We start from the raw sequence: 17,566 nt of genomic DNA, 5'->3' as shown, positions 1-17,566 counted from the left end.
CCAAAGTCAAAGAGGAATCTACTTCCCCTGCCACTGATATGCAGCCACCTCTGGAGTGGAACACTGCTGCTGTTTAACAGCACAGAGCAACGCCATGTGACGATTCAGGACAGGAGGAGAAAGAGAAACGCACGTTCCACAGAGTGCACCGGAGGAATTTAGCTCCACAGCATGTAACAATTACTCATACTGAGATTTAGCCAGGTCAACCCCACGTTTGTGAGATGCACCACGGGATTTTTAACAGACGTGAGGGCTCAGGAGCTCAGTTTTGGATCTCTGCTGAAAGGCAGCGCCTCCAGCAAGCACCATGGAACAATGCCGACCCAGCACAGGGCAGAGCACCACATAAGGGACCATCGGCACCACTTCCCTTCCTGTCAGGAGGAGGGGGGTCTCCCATCCAAGCACTGAGCAGACCTGAGCTTGGTTCAGACACGAGATCTGATGAGGTCAAAGTCCTAGGGGGATGAGGGTGGGGGACAGATAACAAAGGGGCCACTGGACTGTGGTGAGGCACGTGGGAAGCTTATGGATCTGCCACGGAGAAGGTGAGCAGTGCGAGATGCAGTTCTGTGGCTGGAGAGTCAGCACCCACACTGTGAAACTGGGTGAAACCTGCACCCTATGTCGCTGCAGCATTAGGCCCATTGCACGGGGGGGAGGGGGGCAGCCCCCGGGGCTGGGAGCAGCAATTCTAAACAAGGCTCCAGTTCCTCACCGACCTTTCATAGACAGTTCATCATTATGACCTATTCCACCCGCCCCCACAAACTCCCCCACTTCCAGGTCCCTGGCTCGTTCTCGGCTGTGCTCCACTGCCAATAATGACTCTGACATTTACATTTGAAAGAGAAAGCAAAAAAGAACCTTCTGCTCATTCAAGATTCACTTTTGCATTTTCATGAGACGTGAATTCTCTTTGCAGTTTTACACCTGCCTCCCGGTGTTTATATCCCAGAGGGGAAACTGAGGCATCGAACCGGGAGGTGATTTGCCCAAGGTCACACAATGAACCAGTGGCAGAGATGAGAGCACAGCAAGGTCCCCTGACTCCCTGGGCTGGGAAAATATAAACAGCACTAGAAAAATAACTGGCCAGGAACAATCTTGAACTGGATGAGGGGAGGGCTAGATGGGACCTAATGGGCCGGATCCCGAGCTGGTGGAAAGCAGTGTGGCTTCGTTAAAGCCAGTGGCACTATGCCAATTTATACCTCCTGTTTTACTAGCAATTCCGTGACTCCGACAACATGATCGCAATGATCCCTTCTGGCCTTGGAATCTATGGCCCAAAGTGCAAACAATGTACCCCTTCACCGTCTTGCCGTGATGTTTCCAGGCCAGAATGCTCAGAAGAGCGGCAGACAGGCCCCGGCCGAGCAGCCAGGAGACACCCACAAGGGTAGGATGGAAAGATCAAGGTCCCATCGAGATCAAGAGCCCAGCGGAGGAACTGCCCCACCCCTCCAAACCACCAAGTGATAAGGGGACTCCTTACACGCACACACAGCCAGAGAGGGGACACAGGAAAGACCCCGGCTGGAGGATCTATTGACCATGGGGCTCCTCGCCATGTACCCCAATTCCAGTAATCTGCTTGAGGAGTGCAGAGAGGTGACCACAGGCCATTGCTCCACATTAAGCCATCAAACCAGAGCTTCTTAATTCTGTGTTACAGAAACACCCAGCGGCCTCAGCCAAGATCAGGGCCCCCTTGTGCCAGGCGCTGTACAGATCCCTAGCAGGAGACCATGAAGCGCTGCCGTGTTAATAGATCAGGCAGACGGAGGGTAGGATGGGAAGCAGAGGGCCAGGGCAGAGGGCCAGGGAGGAGTGATTTGCCCAAGGTCACGGCAGAGCCAGGAATGGAAGTTAGTCCAGTGCAGTGCACTAGATTCCAGACCCTACTGCTTGTCTAGCAGGGCTGACCCCTCCGGTGCAACCCCTGCCCGGCTTTAGCCCCTTTCCACTAGCAGTGGGCACCTCCCCAGGATGCCACCTCAGCCCGGCTCTGCACTCAGACGGCGAGACAGAAGGTCCATTTAAGCCTAACCCCTGATTTTGAGAGACGAGCCCCATTCAATGATCCAGAGAAAGCAAAACCCACGAGACACCTGCCAAGGTGCCCCAGGGACGGAATTCCTTCCAGGCCTGAAATTCACATACAGCTCACCATGGGCTGAGCAGCTAATCCCATCCCGGCTGCCACCTGAGCTGCGGCAGGGTCAGTTTGCTCAAGCCGGGTCCCAGGCCGCACCCCAGGCGCTATCCCAGCAGAGCGGGACTGGGAGGGGGCCCATAGGCTAAAACAAGACTGGGGAGAGCTAATAGGGGCTCTCAGCAACTTGGCTGGGGGTAGTCACGGCCCAGCAGGTGTCTGGGTAGGATGATTTAACGCCTGCTCACACACCTCCCCAGTGCGCCTGTCAGATGCTACACTAATAGGCTGCACGTGCTATTGATTTAGTGGCACCTATTAGCTCCAGGAATTGATCTGATGTTTCCATTAGGCTAAACAAATTTTTAGCATGTGGGTTTGTTCCAGATTAGCTCACTGGAGGCCCAGGTAGCCAGCGATCACATCCCTTCGCACAGGGTGATTTATCAGCACCTGCACGAGGGCCCCGTTCCCAGAGAGAAGGAAGCACCACGTAGACAGGCGAGTCTGGCCGCGCACCCAGAAGTTCTGGGGCTGGCTAGTGCGCAGCCTTGTGGCAGGGCAGGGCACGGCCACTCGGCATCCGTTCCTTCTCAGGATTCAGCCCTCAGCCCGGCGGCTTAGAGCCTCCCACTTCTGGGGTGACAAAAAGTCCAAACGAAAACTTAGCGTCTTAGTGACCCTGTACCAGGCCTTCAGCCCTCACCTCTTCGCACCTGAAGCAGACCCCAGCCCCAAGCCCAGGCCCTTGTGATAAGCAGCTAGGGTCTGTTTCTTACAATCTCTTGCTGATTCCTACCTGGGCTTGCGGGCAGGTGTCTGTCACGGAGCTGCGCTCACCCATCCTCCCTGGAGCTTCAGCTTTTCCCAGGTTGTTGCTACCTTTGTCCTTTCACCGGCTACCCTCTCCTTCCAGGGCCTACACACACCCTATGGCTGCTGTCCTCCCCTGCAGTCCTGCCTTGATAGAAACCACCCCACCCAGTTCCCCCCAGCTGGGTCTAATTCTCAATCACCAGCCTCCCCACCAGGTGCCACAGAATGGGCTGATTGGGCTCGCTGGCTCTGCTTTAACCCCATCACTGCCAGGTGGGGTTTATACACCCCACGGGCCTGCGAGCGTGTGGGTGGGGAAGGAAGTTGCCCTTCCAAGGGATCCCAGCATCTCAGTCACGACCCCGGCATTTCTTTCTCCCCAGGGAGCGAGTTGATGGGCTCGGCAGCAGAGCCTGCAATGCGTCCAGCCTCGCTCTGCACACGGACGTGGAACGATGCCCCTGAGCCCAGTGCAAAATGCCTGCCTGTCCCAGATCCCAGTGGAGCAGGGCCTGCTGTCCCCCACCACTCCCCCTGCATGGCCGGCAGCACCCCACTCCTGCCCCGTCTATGGCAGGGCCTGCTGCATATTGCTGCCGTCCGCCCCGCCTGCAGGGTGAAACTTCGCCCTTTGCACCACGCGTGCGCTCTTTGGAAGTGGTGCAGAGCCCGTAAGCTGGCCCATGGCTCGGGGGGTATTGCCCCCACAGGGCAGGGCTGGAGAGAGGCCCCCTAGATAAGATCTCCTGACACAACGCTTCACTTCTGAGCACTGCCTCCAGCCCAGCTCCTCGGACTCTTCAGGGGCCATTTAAGTTGATGGCCCGGAGCCGCCTCTTCTGTTATTTATCACTAGGGCCCTACCAAATTCACGGCTGTGAAAAGCGCATCATGGACTGTGAAATCTGGTCTCCCCCCTACACACACCCCCGGGAAATCTTTCATGTGCTTTTACCCTATACCATAAGATTTCATGGGGGGAGACCAGCGTTTCTCAAATCGGGGGGCCTGACCCAAAAGGGAGTTGCAGGGGGGTGACAGTATTGCCACCCTTACTTCTGCGCTGCCTTTAGAGCTGGGCAGCTGGAGAGCGGCGGCTGTTGGCCGGGATCCCAGCTCTGAAGGCGACGCCCTACCAGCGGCAGTGCAGACGTAAGGGTGGCAATACCACACCAGGCCATCCTTCCTTCTGTGCTGCTGCTGGCAGCGGCTCTGCCTTCAGAGCTGGGCTCCCGGCCAGCAGCTGCTCTCCAGCTGCCCAGTAGGAAGAGGTGGAGCGGGGTGGGGTCTCAGGAGAAGGGTGGGGCAGGAAGAAGCAGAGCGATGGTGGCCTCTCTGTAAAGTGCTGTGACACCTAGGGATGAGCTGTTCATTCCAATGGGAGTTAGGTACCCAAAGACCTTTGAGGATTTGGGTTTCAGCTCACACGTCCCTCCCTCTCAGGGGCATTGTGTGATAAATGCATTACAGATTGTGAGGAGCTCTGATACTGTGGTGACAGGGGCTATACAAGTACCCAATATAGCTAATGCAATGATTTATATCACACCTTGAACTCCTGCCACGAAAGGTGCTATATATGTGAAAAGGAGTATCCTTGCAATGAACCAGTTTGTGCGTGTATATGCGGGTCCCACTGCCCTCAGCAGAATGGACTTGGCACTTCTTAGCTGTGTGTCCTAAGCCCAGTACTGCTAACAGCCGACAGAGAGTCTCAAATGGCAGGTGCCTGTGTTCTGAGCATAGCAGAATCTGAGCGCTATGCCATGAAGTCACAAGTAACAAAAAGAGCCTCTTATGTGGCAATGGATTTGTTACAACATTAAAGAAAATTAATTCAGTTAAACATCTTCAATATTATGCAGTTTCCTAACGACTGCCTCCCACTCCCACCCTGAATCTAAATGTCGGGGCTAATCTAAGCTAGCCGTGTCCATTGAACAAGTGAATTCATGGCACTTGCGGAAACAACTCCATTCATCTGCTTTGTAATAGGCTCCATTTTCTCCACTTAGACCCATGGTTCATTAAAACTCCTTTGCGCAATAGGGTGTTATTTCGTGAATTTCATTTCCATAAGAGTGCTTCTGATCTCTTTCAATGTGCCTGGCACCATTTGCCTGACCAACATTCCCCCCCACCCCCCCAAGATCATTAACAGTCTACTAATTTCACAGACACCTCACTGTGATCCATGTTCTCCCCTTCCTCCACCTTCCTGTAATTTTCATGCTCAGGTTAAAAATATCTTCGCTTATTGCCTGGGGAAAAAGCTAAAGAGACAGATCCAGTGACAAAAGCTGCTCTGACACCTGTTCTTGGTAGCGTGGTCCTCTTGTGAGCCCACATGGGCAGTGAGTTCTCCATTCTCAGCTCCACATTTTAAACATTTAATTTTAATCAAGGGGTGCCCTGCAGGCCGCCCACGGCGTTTTCCCACATGACCTGCAGTCACCTCAATCAGAGAACCCAAGTCCCAGCAGGCATTGCTGCATCTTGATCCAAGCCAAACCTGTTTGGACTGACCCGGAGCAGTGGCAGCTGAAGTCAGTATTATCCTTGGGGTGCTCATCTCTATAAATAGCCTGAAAGGGGAAAACAGATGTCTTCTCTAAGGCAGCCAAAAAAACCCTATCAGGAATGCCATCTTGTCTCCCTGGTTTCTGCGGGAGAACTCCTTGGATGACTCCGAGATGAGGACAGCCCTCAGCTGAAGGGGTGGAGGTGCTTTATTCCCAAGAGCTAGTTTTAAAGAGATGTTAATGAGAACCAGACCTTTCAAACAGCCAGCCCTAGCCACCCGTCCCTTCCCAGCCCATCAGCTTTCACTGGGAAAGCTCCCCTACCATTTCTCAGCTGGTCCCTAGAGACTTGCAGGCTCCACAAGCCCTAATGTATAAGAACAGACAGGAAGACCATTCTTTTCAAGTCTCTTTGTGCATTGCAAAAGGGCAGAAGCTGAATGATTATCCTGCCCAGGTCTCCTCTAGACAGGAGAACTGCTGAGCTCCGCTCAACCTGAGGAAGATTTGTGACAGTCCCTCAGCCTGGTGGCAAATTTCTGATGTGGCCGCAGGACTGGGGCAAAGATTGGACACTCTGTTTTACTCCCATTATGCTCAGGATCCAGACAAGTTAGACAGGCAGCCTGGTGTCGTGGGTCGGGCACTGGCCTAGGAGACTGGGATTCTAATCCTGGCACTGCCACTGTGACCTTGGGTGCCTCTGTGCCTTAGGGGGATAACAGTCCTTCCTCCCAGCTGCTGTCTATTTACAGTGTAAGCTCTTTGGGGCAAGGACTCCACCGAAGACTGAAACGGCGACGGTAGAGCTGCAGATCACGATTGCAGCGCTTCTTTTGCTGCTTGAGGTGGCAAAAACCCTGGAACCAGCCCTGCAAGGACTGTCTCTCACTATGTGTCTGCACATCACCTAGCACAGGATAGATGAATGCAACGCACTCCACTTAGGATGGAACAATCAGCTGCACAAATACAAGATGGGAAATGCGACACCTGTGGCACCTTATAGACTAACAGACGTATTGGAGTATGAGCTTTCGTGGGTGAATACCCACTTCGTCGGATGCATGGGAAATGACAGCCTAAGGAGGAATACTGCAGAAAAGGATTTGGGGAGCGGGTGTGGGGGGTCAGAACAGATCTCAAACCAAATACATCAACCATGTAACACTGTTGCAAAAAAAAAGCAAAGGTCCTTCTGGGATGTCTTAGCAGGAGTGTTGTATGTAAGACACGAGTGGTAATTCTTCCGCTCCACTCAGCACTGATAAGGCGTCAACTGGAGTACTGGGTCCAGCTCTGGGTACTGCCCTTTGGGAAAGATGTGGACAAACTGGAGAAAGCCCAGAGGAGAGCAACAAAAACGATGAAAGGTCTAGAAAGCATCACCTAGGAGGGAAGAGTGAAAAAAATGGGTTTAGTGTGGAGAAGAGAAGACTGGGGGGGGTCGGGCCATGATAACAGACGTAAAATGTTGTTATAGAGGGGAAGGTGATAAATTGTCCTCCTCATCCACTGAGAGCAGGACAAGCAGTGAGGGGCTCAAATTGCAGCAAGGGAGATTTAAGTTAGATGTTAGGGAAAACTTCCTCACTGTAACAGTGGTGAAGCACCGGAATAAATTCCCTAGGGAGGTTGTGGACTCTCCGTCATTGTTGGTTTTGAAGACCAGTCCTTTGGAACAATAAGCAGCTCTCCCTCCCCCTGAACTCTGCCTCCAGTAGCTAGGAGAATTAGCATGTGCTCTATTGACATACAACCTGCTCCACTCTCTAATTATCCCTGGGATCCCCGGCCAGCCATTGATTGGAGTTCAATAACCCTTCACTGCTCAGCAGCTGTTCAAGCTGGTGATTACAGGTTACATCTACTCCGGAGCTCCATTGCCAGGAGCTGAGCTCTTCCCGGGGCACTGACCTCATTGCGGTGCCAGGGCGGCACCTGACCGTCTAGCTCAGGTTGGCCAGAGCCATGCAACTCAAGATATCACCTTGGAGTAACCTTCCCGAAGTCCGATTTGCGTTTCTGTGAGCACCTTCCCTCCAAGCACTTTCCAGCCAGGCGCGTATATGCTGATCTCAGCTGCACCAGTTGTGAGCTCCATCGATTTCTCGAGTGTCGGTGAGATCAGAACCTGACCCCCTTATCTCACTCTGTGAGAGTCACCATGGCAAAGAGCCTATTGATTTATCTTTTTTTTTATTTTTACTTTGCGGGCGATAACCAGCAACTGACAGGCAGGCACCCAGCTGAGTGGAAGCATCCAGATAGTAAAGCTGTGTAAAATGAACTCCCAGGGAGGCTGCCTTCGCTAGAGTGCGCTGAATCAGAGCAGGTGTGGTTTAGGATGGAATGAACTGTGGGGAGCTCGGATGCGGCCCTCGGGCTAGATATTTTTGAGAGGGGATGTGCTAATGGTTTACAGCAAAGACCTAGGAGGAGGCAGGTCTCCTGGGTCCCATTTCTGGCTCTTGTGCTGATTCACTGTGAGCAAGTGATTTCACCTCTCTGTGAAGAAAGGCACAAATCCTACCGCCTTTGAGGAATGTAGTGAGGCGTAAAGAAGGACTCTCTCTGAGAGCCTCTCACGGAAACAGCAGAACATGGGATGGGGAGTAGTACTGTAATGAACCAGACTAGCGCGTCTGCACACCTCTTCCTTCGGCTGGATGGAATCACAGCTCCTCAACTGTGTGTCAGAGGCCCTGTATGGTGTCTGCTCCTTTACTCAAGTGCTAGGGACCTGTGCTTTTTGAAAAGGAGGCTCTGAAATCTACCACCATAGTCACAATGAACACCCAAACAGCTGTGTCATGCAGCACAGCGACATGTGGGAAGGCTTGGGTGGGAGGCCTTGTTACATTATTCTTGGGGGGCAGAAAGGCAGGGCCCTAGGGGATCCTTCTTCACCATCCGCAGGAGAACAAGCTGCCAGCAAAGGGAATGGGGGGCAGGGCTCTGGGTTCCTGCATGGAAGCCCTTCCTGAGGCTCTGGCTTTGTCCTTTATCCTTAACTTAGCTAACAGAGCCCTGAGCAGAACCTTACTTAGCCTTAGCTCCCTCGTGAGCTGGTTGTACCTAGGTGCACTCCCTGCAGGACTTCCTACCCCTTCCTCTGGCTCTCTCCTGCCTCAGAGAGACTCTCTGCCTTTGGTATTCCTCAACTGTCGCTCATGAGACTGACCTGGCCTGGCTGGCAGTGAGAGTCAGCAGAATAGCTCTGCTCTGCCCATTGCTAGCGTGTCCAACACTAACGCACCCCATCTTGGCACTGACAAACAACATCTTTCATAATGTCCCATCCGCAGCAGAACCTGCCTTCCCTTTGCCGGGTTCTCAGCCCCCTCTAACCCCTGAGCAACTGCTAACACTTGAGCAGCCAGCACCATCTCCAGCAGAGCCTGCAGGGGTACGAGGAGACGGCCTGAGACTGTGGTTTCTCCAGGGCTCTGGAGAGGAGATCTCGCGCAGAAAGGACTTTATTTTCAATCAGTAAAGTTGACCTAGTGGGGCCGATGGCTTCTGACAGCAAAGACAAAGCAGAGGGACAGGCAGGGAATGAGCAATCAGTGGGGACAAATCCATGGCTCCAACCCACACGCAGAGATTAGGGTCACTCAGTGGAAGAGAAGAGGTTTAAATGAACAGCCCTGGGGAGATTGAAGTGTTTGTCTGCTTTGCTGTCCACACTCTGGCCTGGACTCAGATTATTCCAGGCACGTCAGTGCACGGGGGAGATTTATTGACCGGCCGCTTCTCCATCACAGTCTGAGTAGTTTTCTTACAGCTTCATGCAGGGAAAGAGCAAGCGAGAGAGAGAGAGAGAGAGACAGAGAAAACTTAAACTGGCTGGTGATTCAGTGTCTTGAATGGGCCTTTCCAGCCAGCACGTCACAGCACTGGGGAAGTGATGGATTTTGTAAGGTTTGTTTTGGTCTGATGCACAGCAGCTCCGCAGGCAGGAGGCTAAGCGCTCTCCCAGGCCAGCTGCGGCTTCAAACACTACAGCAATCCCAACGCATCTGGAACTCCCTCACTTCAGCACTAGGGGGTGCTGTCCCCATCACACGGTCACCACGGGCTTCTCTATCCCACAGGTGGTCTCATACCCCTCACCCTTAAGGGTCCCTTGCTCCCCTAGCAAGAGTTCACTCCACAGCTCTAATGCAAGAGGCTCTCCCTGCCCCACCTTAGGAGGGGGATATCTCTGCGCTGGGCTGGCTCTCTAGACACTGACCCCCGAGCTCCCCAGTTCTTCCGCATCCACCTAACTGAAAGCGTCCCATGGCTCCTCCTGCAGGGAGCTGATACCCTGCTCTCCCTGTGACTGCTGCGCGGGGCTGGTCATTTCCTTTGAGTCAGCAAGTCACCTGGGCCCAGCTCCTTAAAGGGATTTCGGTCTCTGATTCCCACGTGGGAATTAAGCACCTAAATACCTGTAAGGATCTGGGCCTTCCGGCCCCTTGGGTGCCATTTCTGGCAACCTGTGGCCCTTAGGAGACACAGACGGCACAGGGCCTGCAGGTTCCAAAGATGCGGGACCAGCAGACAGCCAAGGAGCTCTGAAGGGACTCAGCCTCTCGCAGCTTTGACACCTCCTCCTGGCCACACAGGGAGCTTGGTCAGCGTCCAGTCCAGACAGGGACAGAAACCCAGCTCCGATGCTTCTCTTCCCTAAGGCTGCAGCCAGAGTCCGCTGCAGATGGGCACAAAGTTCCCCCCTGCCCTCGAGGCCAAGGACATGAGTCATACACACTTCTCCTCTCGGACCAACCCACACATAAACACATACAAGCCCGTAGCCCTGTATTTGCTGCTACAGGCCAGAGACGCACATGCAGGTATGAACACATGAGAAAAACGATTCACATGCAGACACGCGCACCCAGGTGCTTGCATGCGGGGACGCAGAGATGAATGCAACCACTCGCATGTGCATGCCCAACTATGGCCAGGCACAGAGACACAGGAGTAGCGTAGCCTAGTAGTTGAAGCACCACGCCAGGATTCACAAAAACTGAGTTCTAGTCCCACCTCTGCCACTAAGGTGCTGTGAGACCCTGGGAAAGTCATTTCCCTGCTTGGTTCCTCAGTTTCCCCTTGTGTTGAATGGGAATAATGCTACCTAGCTACCTCCTAAAGGGAGGTTATGAGGCTACAGTCATTCAGGTGTAAAGTGCATTGAGATCCTCAGATGGTTGGTACTGGAGTCAGGCAGAGTCCAGTATTATATACTGGGGCTTTATCTTCCTAGGCTCCTAGCTGAACCTTTTATGTCCCTCTTTCTGCCCTTCCCGCTGCCCCCATGCTCCCATAGCCAGTTAATGACTTTCCTTCTTTGCACACAAGCTGCAGAAATATCACTTGCTGCTGCCTGAAGCCTACCGACGTACAGGGGCGCACACAGCCGGCCGCCACCGCATGCACAACAGCTGCAGCTACACGCATGCTGCACGCCGGTACAGACATTCACACATCCGGCATAAAGCTACCACACTGAGCTAGAGCTGCGCTCACACAGGCACCGCCATGCACCAGCAGTGCTCCCGGCTGCAGCTGTGACTGGTTTCTCTCTGCCAAAGCAGAAGCTAGATTGATTTAAAAGAAGGGGGAGGGGAGGCCTCTTTTTCTTGTTGTTCTGGATGCAATCCTAAAGTGCTTAGCTCTTTATTCCGAATTAGTCACTAACTGCTAATCCCAGCCACGTTGCTGTAAACACTGGGCTTTGAAATCAAGGAACCTGGCACCCCTTACAATGTTTATTCAGTGCCCCCTCCCCGCCCACCCACCGAAACAGCCATGCTATTGTCAAGTGCTCGACTACCCTCTGCTGTTCATTGCAGGGAAACACGCAGTCCTGGGAAGATTTCTTCTCTGCCCAGCACGTTACAGCCGCCTGTCTGGTTTCCTTGCCCCTGTGGTTTGCACTGGCACCTTCCCTCCGTTAAATGCTTCTAGAAATGGTGCTTCCTACATGGCAGATTCATTTCAGATCCCAGGAGAGGCTAGTCTATGAAAAGCCTGGGGCTTTAGAAAAGAGCCTGCTAAATATTCGTTTGCACACACAGAGCCCCGACTGGCTGGGCCATTCCTCCAGCAGCAATCAGCAGTGCAAAAGCCACGGCAGATGTACACTATGGCGGAGACCACATGCATGCAGCTCTGGGCACCTCGACAGGAATGCATCAAAGGGAATTCAGAGGAGAACTGCGATGATTGAGGGGGCTGATTCACGAGGAAAGATTAGAAGTGAACCCAGAGAGCTTGGTTCAATAGTGCCCCAGTTGAGGATGCAAAGCTGTCTACATGCTGAGGCGGGCGGAAGTGTTTAGGGGATCCCGGCTGTTATTACTAAGAATGACGGGACAAAAAGGAGTGAAGGAAGATTGAGGCTCAAATATCATGGAAAAAAACAACCCTTACTGGCCACATCTACTAGGCTGTGGAAGTCTCCCACAGGAGATAAATGGACATTAACGGAGTCCATTTAAAAGTGGATGAGCCCAGGCCCCAAAGAACAAAGGTAGGGAACAATCTTACTTTGGCTGAGGGAGTGGGCTGAACTGACAGGTCTTTGCTCCCTCACTTCCAGATGCTTAGGGAAGTTAGTGCTTCCTGTGGCCTTCAGTTTGTGGCCAACCAAGGAGCAAGTCTGGCACAGCCGTTAACTGGCTGGGCAGAGGAGGTGGAGGATTGCTGCAGCTGTAACTCTACCTAGGACACTTGTGTTCTATGAACAGGAGGGCCACAGCAAGCTCTCTCTTCCACTGCCCCACCAGGAGCTGTTCTAAGCAATTTTTCTGGAAGCTGCTCCTTGCACTTCCTGTCCTACTTGAGCCTTTCTCTGGCGTAATATATTTTGTTTTCTGGTGGAAGCCGGCTGTATTAACATACTTAATTATATTAGGGGCTTGTGGATTATCTAATTATGAATGTGCCTAGTTTTGATTTTCTTTTAATTAATTTGTTTTGTTTACATGCAGCAACATCTGCCTGAGCTCCCCTGGACTCCATCAGAAATGAGATAGGATGTCTCCAGGGGGGTGTTCTTCTGGCAGGTGACGTAATAAATGAATTGGGGTGGTGGTGGGGGGGGTTGGGTTTACATTTAAATTAGTATTTCAGAGGGTTGGGTGGCTCAGAGATAGAGACCTTTTCACTTCCGTGGGCTGGTTTGAAGCCAAAGGTGACAGAGCTGTTACCGTGAGACAGCTGGGCACGGATTACATGAAGTGAACAGGCGGGTAATCAGCAACCTCCCTGTGGACACGTGTCCACGTCAGCAAGACCACCCCAAATTGCAGGAGTTGGCAGCATCTTCCGAAAGCCAGAGGGCTGAGTAGGACATGGAGTAAGAACTCTCTTTTCACCTCTGGAGATGGTCTTTCCAGCCAGGGATGAGGCCCTTTGGCAGGGGGCTCAGATACTGCCCATGCTGCCCCTGTGCCGGGGACAGAGGCCGTCAGTCTCCTGGCTGGCTCTCTTGCACTTCACACACAGATGCACAAGTAAACAGCCGGTCCCCTGTCTCTGGTGCCAGGCGCTGGAGACGCACTGCTTGTCAGTGCAGGTGGCGATAGTACAGGGAGTGCACACTGGGAAAGGGGCAGCTGCCTGTTTCACCAGCACTGCAAATACTGTCCCACCCTTCAGACCAGGGGGATAGAGACATCCCACCCAGACTGTCAGGTCATGGGATGGAACCCAGACACACTGCGGCAGTGCCCAGCATGGTTACAACACAGCTCAGTCTTGCAGAGTCAAGGGGAACAAACTGCTCACTGAATTGCACCAGAACTCTGCAAAGTGCAAGGCATGGCTAGAACTCAGTTCAGCTCCAGCTGCACTGCAAAGCGAATGGTGTTCCTGCTGCGGCCAGACTCTGCAATACCCTGGCTTTTTTGGCCGTGTGGGACCCTGACAGCTAGGCTCTCTCCTTCCACGGGAGGGCAGCAAAGTGCTGCATTTTCAAAGGCTTGGCGACACCAAGGCAAAGCTGACCCCAGACCTACCAGCGACCCAAGCAGGGTGCCCTTCACCCTTGGGCCTCGCTTGTGCCACAATGCGTCTCCTTCCAGCAGAGAAGGGCTAGAGGTGGTTCTCGCCAACAGCCACTGAAGCTGCTCTAGGCAGGGGATTAGATGAGGCTTAATCGCAGGCTGTTCCCCACCCACCACCACCCCGGATCTCCGTAGGGCAGCCAAGGCCCAGGTTTTTTTAACATTACACACACAATTGCACTCCTCTTTTGCAAAGGCAATACTGCAATTGCATACGCATGCTGGACAACTCCCACCAAAGGGCCAGTTACATGCATGATTTGTGCGCACAAGTTTAAAAGCAGGCTCTTAGTTTGAAACATAACCAGAGGAACAATTTGTGGGGTGGTCGTCAGAGCAGGGGCCTGGGGTTCAGGACTCCTGGGTTCTAATCCCTGCTCTGCCACAGACTCATACTTTAGAACTGCCCCATAACACCACGACTCCTACTGAACTCGATGCTCCACAGCTCTGAAAATAGGGCCCACGGCTGGCTAAAAATGGGAAACCAAAGCTCCCTCACTTCCTCTCTCTGTAAATGAGCCTAGCAATCTCACTCACTCCATAAAATGCCTGGAGATTCTTGGGTGAAAGGCTCTATATAATAAATAGTGAGTGTTACTGTTCACGGAGTCTGATCTCTCTCCTGAGAGGCCCACTGCTCAGCCACAGAGCGATTCCCACCCTGTCTCTGACAGCAAGCCTGAGAGTCAGACTGTTTTGCTGCTCTCCCGTAGCCTTTGCTCTAGCAAGTAGGAGGTGGAGCAGGCAGGAATTGACACCAGACATTTGGGCTGAGAAACACTTACTGCTTAATCGGAGCATTTCCTGGTATCAGCAGGGCAGCCTGCTTTGTTTACTATCTCATGACACAGAGCTCAGTGCCATCTGGATACTGTACAAGGAAGTGAGATAAGTTTGTACGCAGGGAGGAGAGCAGAATTTCTCTAACGCATTCTAAAGCAGTTGGGAGTTCTCAGCAAAGATACCGCGTCCTTGCTGGCTCATTCCAAGTGGGAGTTCATTTTTAACATGTCTACACACCACCTCTTTATGTAAGCAAGGAGCCTCTGCATCTCTTCTGGGTACAGCCTGGTTCTAAACTCAGCAGCAAAATCCTTAAAGTCAATTACAGGAAACATCTTGTAAACATATCCAAAGTCAACCTCTGTTGGAAAAAAAATAATGACTGATCAGTCCAGCTCTGCAAAGCTGCAAAATGAGAAAGGAAGAGCAGACAAATATTAGTGGGGGGCAGATGAGGTTTGAAGATCTGATGCAGAAAAAATAAAAATGTGACGAGGAAACGGGTAAGAGTACCAATGCATAACTCACAGACACAGTGCGTGTGCCTTCAGGTCTAAGCGTGCAGGAGCAAGGAGACCGTGCTGTGCATGTGTGTACGTCTAGACATGGGACAAGGCTTTATTGTGGCTCTGCGGCCCCGGCCCAGGTTGGGAGAGTCAGGTAGTGTCACACCAGCCAAGGGGGAGCTGGAAGTGACATTTGGAGAGTTTTGCCGTGGATTTCAATGGGACTAGAATCTGATTCCCAATCTAGGAGAGGACTAAGTAACAGAGACGTAAGGCAAGAGGAGGTTCTTAAAAGCACAGGGTCAAATTCTCTTTTCAGTTACACCAGCAGGTGTGGGGTAACACCAGTGACAACAATGGAATTACTTCAGATGTACACCATTATTAAGGCAGAATTTGTCCCACTGGAGTTACACCTGGGATGAACCAGCTTAAAAGGCCAAATCCTCCATGGGCATAAGCTGTCGTATCCCACGGTTACACCAATTTACACAACTTAGACTCTGGCCCCACGTAAGTAAAACGCAATGAAAACTTGATTTAAAAGCCGTAACACACACCAGCTTCATTTTAAAGAGCAATCGTCTAACCCCGTTAAATGGTATATTAGGGATGTCGTTCATTATCAAATGTATTAGACAACTGGGGATAGTTTGACTAGTTTTAATGATAGCAGTTAACGGCACATGCTTCCGCATTTCGGGACTGAACCGACCTTGCCAGGTTAGAAATCATACGGTACCCAGCTTGCGCCTCCCTTTGTAACTAATAGGGATTGGGAAAAGGGAGGGGATTTAAAACATGGGGAATGTATTTCTCTTTATTTGTCTCACTGAACTAGAAGAGTAAAAACAACCAGAGCCGTTTCTTGTCAATTTCTCATTCACTGCCACCAGGCATTTATGTTTTGGTTGCCAACACTACAGGGAAAGGTGGGCTCCCGAAAGACCCTTCAAATCCACGCATGCTCCAGTGCTTCAGGGAACTGTGGGGGGAATGCACGGGGCCCAGGGTGGAAAAGGGCCTGATTCAAAGCCTACTTAAGTCAATGAGAGTCTTTCCATTAACACAAGTGTGAATACGGGGCACTAATGCAACAGAAACAACAAAGCTAACCTGGACCCACTGCTGATTGTAGGTGCTTATGCCATCCCACTGGGGCAATTACTAACAGCTGAATTCCCAACTCAGGCCCAGCCTTCACAGCAGAGCTTTCCACTGGGACCTGCTGCCTGCAACTATCCCAACAGCAGTTGTGATGTTCTGTTTACAGCTGTTGCTTGTTCTTTTGGGTTTTTTTTAATCTTAACAGCCGACCTTGATGTCATGGGCGATGATTCAGAAGCAAACAGAGAGAGGGAGCAGCAGTGACAAAGGCCTGGAGACATTATCAGTGGGGTTTAGGAAAGACTAAAAAAAGAACTGAGGAGCTTGGCTGCACAATGACTAAGGGGAGGGGTGATAACAGCCTACAAGTGTTTGAGAATCTGACCACCACAGGGCAAGAGGTTAGTTAATATGGAATGGAGGAGGATGACTGGGAAGAAAAAGGAGAATAAACTGAGGCTAAATATCAGGGGAAAAAATCCTCCAAGTCATGGATGGGGGTGAACCCTCCCTTCAGAGAGGCTAGTCCTGTCCCCCCAGACCATGGTCAGACCCCCAGCTGCCCTGTGGCTGGAACCTCGAGCCCCTTCATGGCCGAAGGAGCCCCAGCCCAGCTGCCCTGAGCTGCCAGGCCCCAGCCGCGCCGGCCATCCCAGTCCCTGGCTGCCAGCCCGACACTTGGGCCACCGGTCAGCCTGAGCCCTAGGCCATCGGCTGGAGCTGAGCCCCTGCCGGCTTCAGGGGAGAGGGGGAGTGAGGGTGGGGCCTCGGGGCAGAGCCACGACCTGGGTTAGGGGAGACTTAGCCTCCCCTGGCCTATGCCACCTGCCCATGCTCCAAGTCAAACAGTAAGTGTGTGTCGGGTACGGGAGAGACGAGGTGGGTGAGGTAATATCTTTTATTGGACCAACTTCTGCGGGCGAAAGTGACAAGCTTTCACCCACCTTGTCTCTCTAATATACTGGGACCAATCTGACTACAACCACGCTGCAAAAAACCAACGTCGGGCATGAGGATAGCTGCAGAGTACTGCTTTCTGACCCTGGATTAGGTACTAGCACCCCGCACTGAGATGCAAAGCTCTTTATTCTTCTGTCTAACCCTGGGCTTGATATGTTTCTATTAGCACAGTTGTCTAAACAAAAATCTTTGTCTATATGCAACAATAAAACCATGCTAAAACAATGCTATCTGCAAACTGTGCTGGGAAAAGGCCATCTGTCAGAAATCCATCCTGACAACTGTTTTCAAACCTAGTTGTAACCAGCTCTGCTCCGAATTTGTCCAGAACCTCTCAATGACAGTGCTCTAAATCTCTTTTAAAACATAACTGCTAAAGAATCTTTATTTTTCTTACTCTGAACATTTTTAAACAGTGCAGGTTCCATAACATCAAAATAGAACAATCATAGTTACTACGATTCAGATTCCAAGTCACATGTGAATCCAGCCTATATTTGAACTCAAGTCTCCAGTGTTACTGTGCAGTGGTGGTTACTGGTCAAAGTAAAAAATACAATATTTTAAAAACATCAGTCATGGTATAGTGTAAAAGAACAGTGCCTACATCATAGGTGCCTCTAACAACCAGCACCCATCTTCTGGATT

The sequence above is a fragment of the Mauremys mutica genome, chromosome 23 (genome assembly GCF_020497125.1).
Source record: "Mauremys mutica isolate MM-2020 ecotype Southern chromosome 23, ASM2049712v1, whole genome shotgun sequence".
Lineage (NCBI taxonomy): Eukaryota > Metazoa > Chordata > Testudines > Geoemydidae > Mauremys > Mauremys mutica.
Note: the sequence above shows the minus strand (reverse complement) of the source record.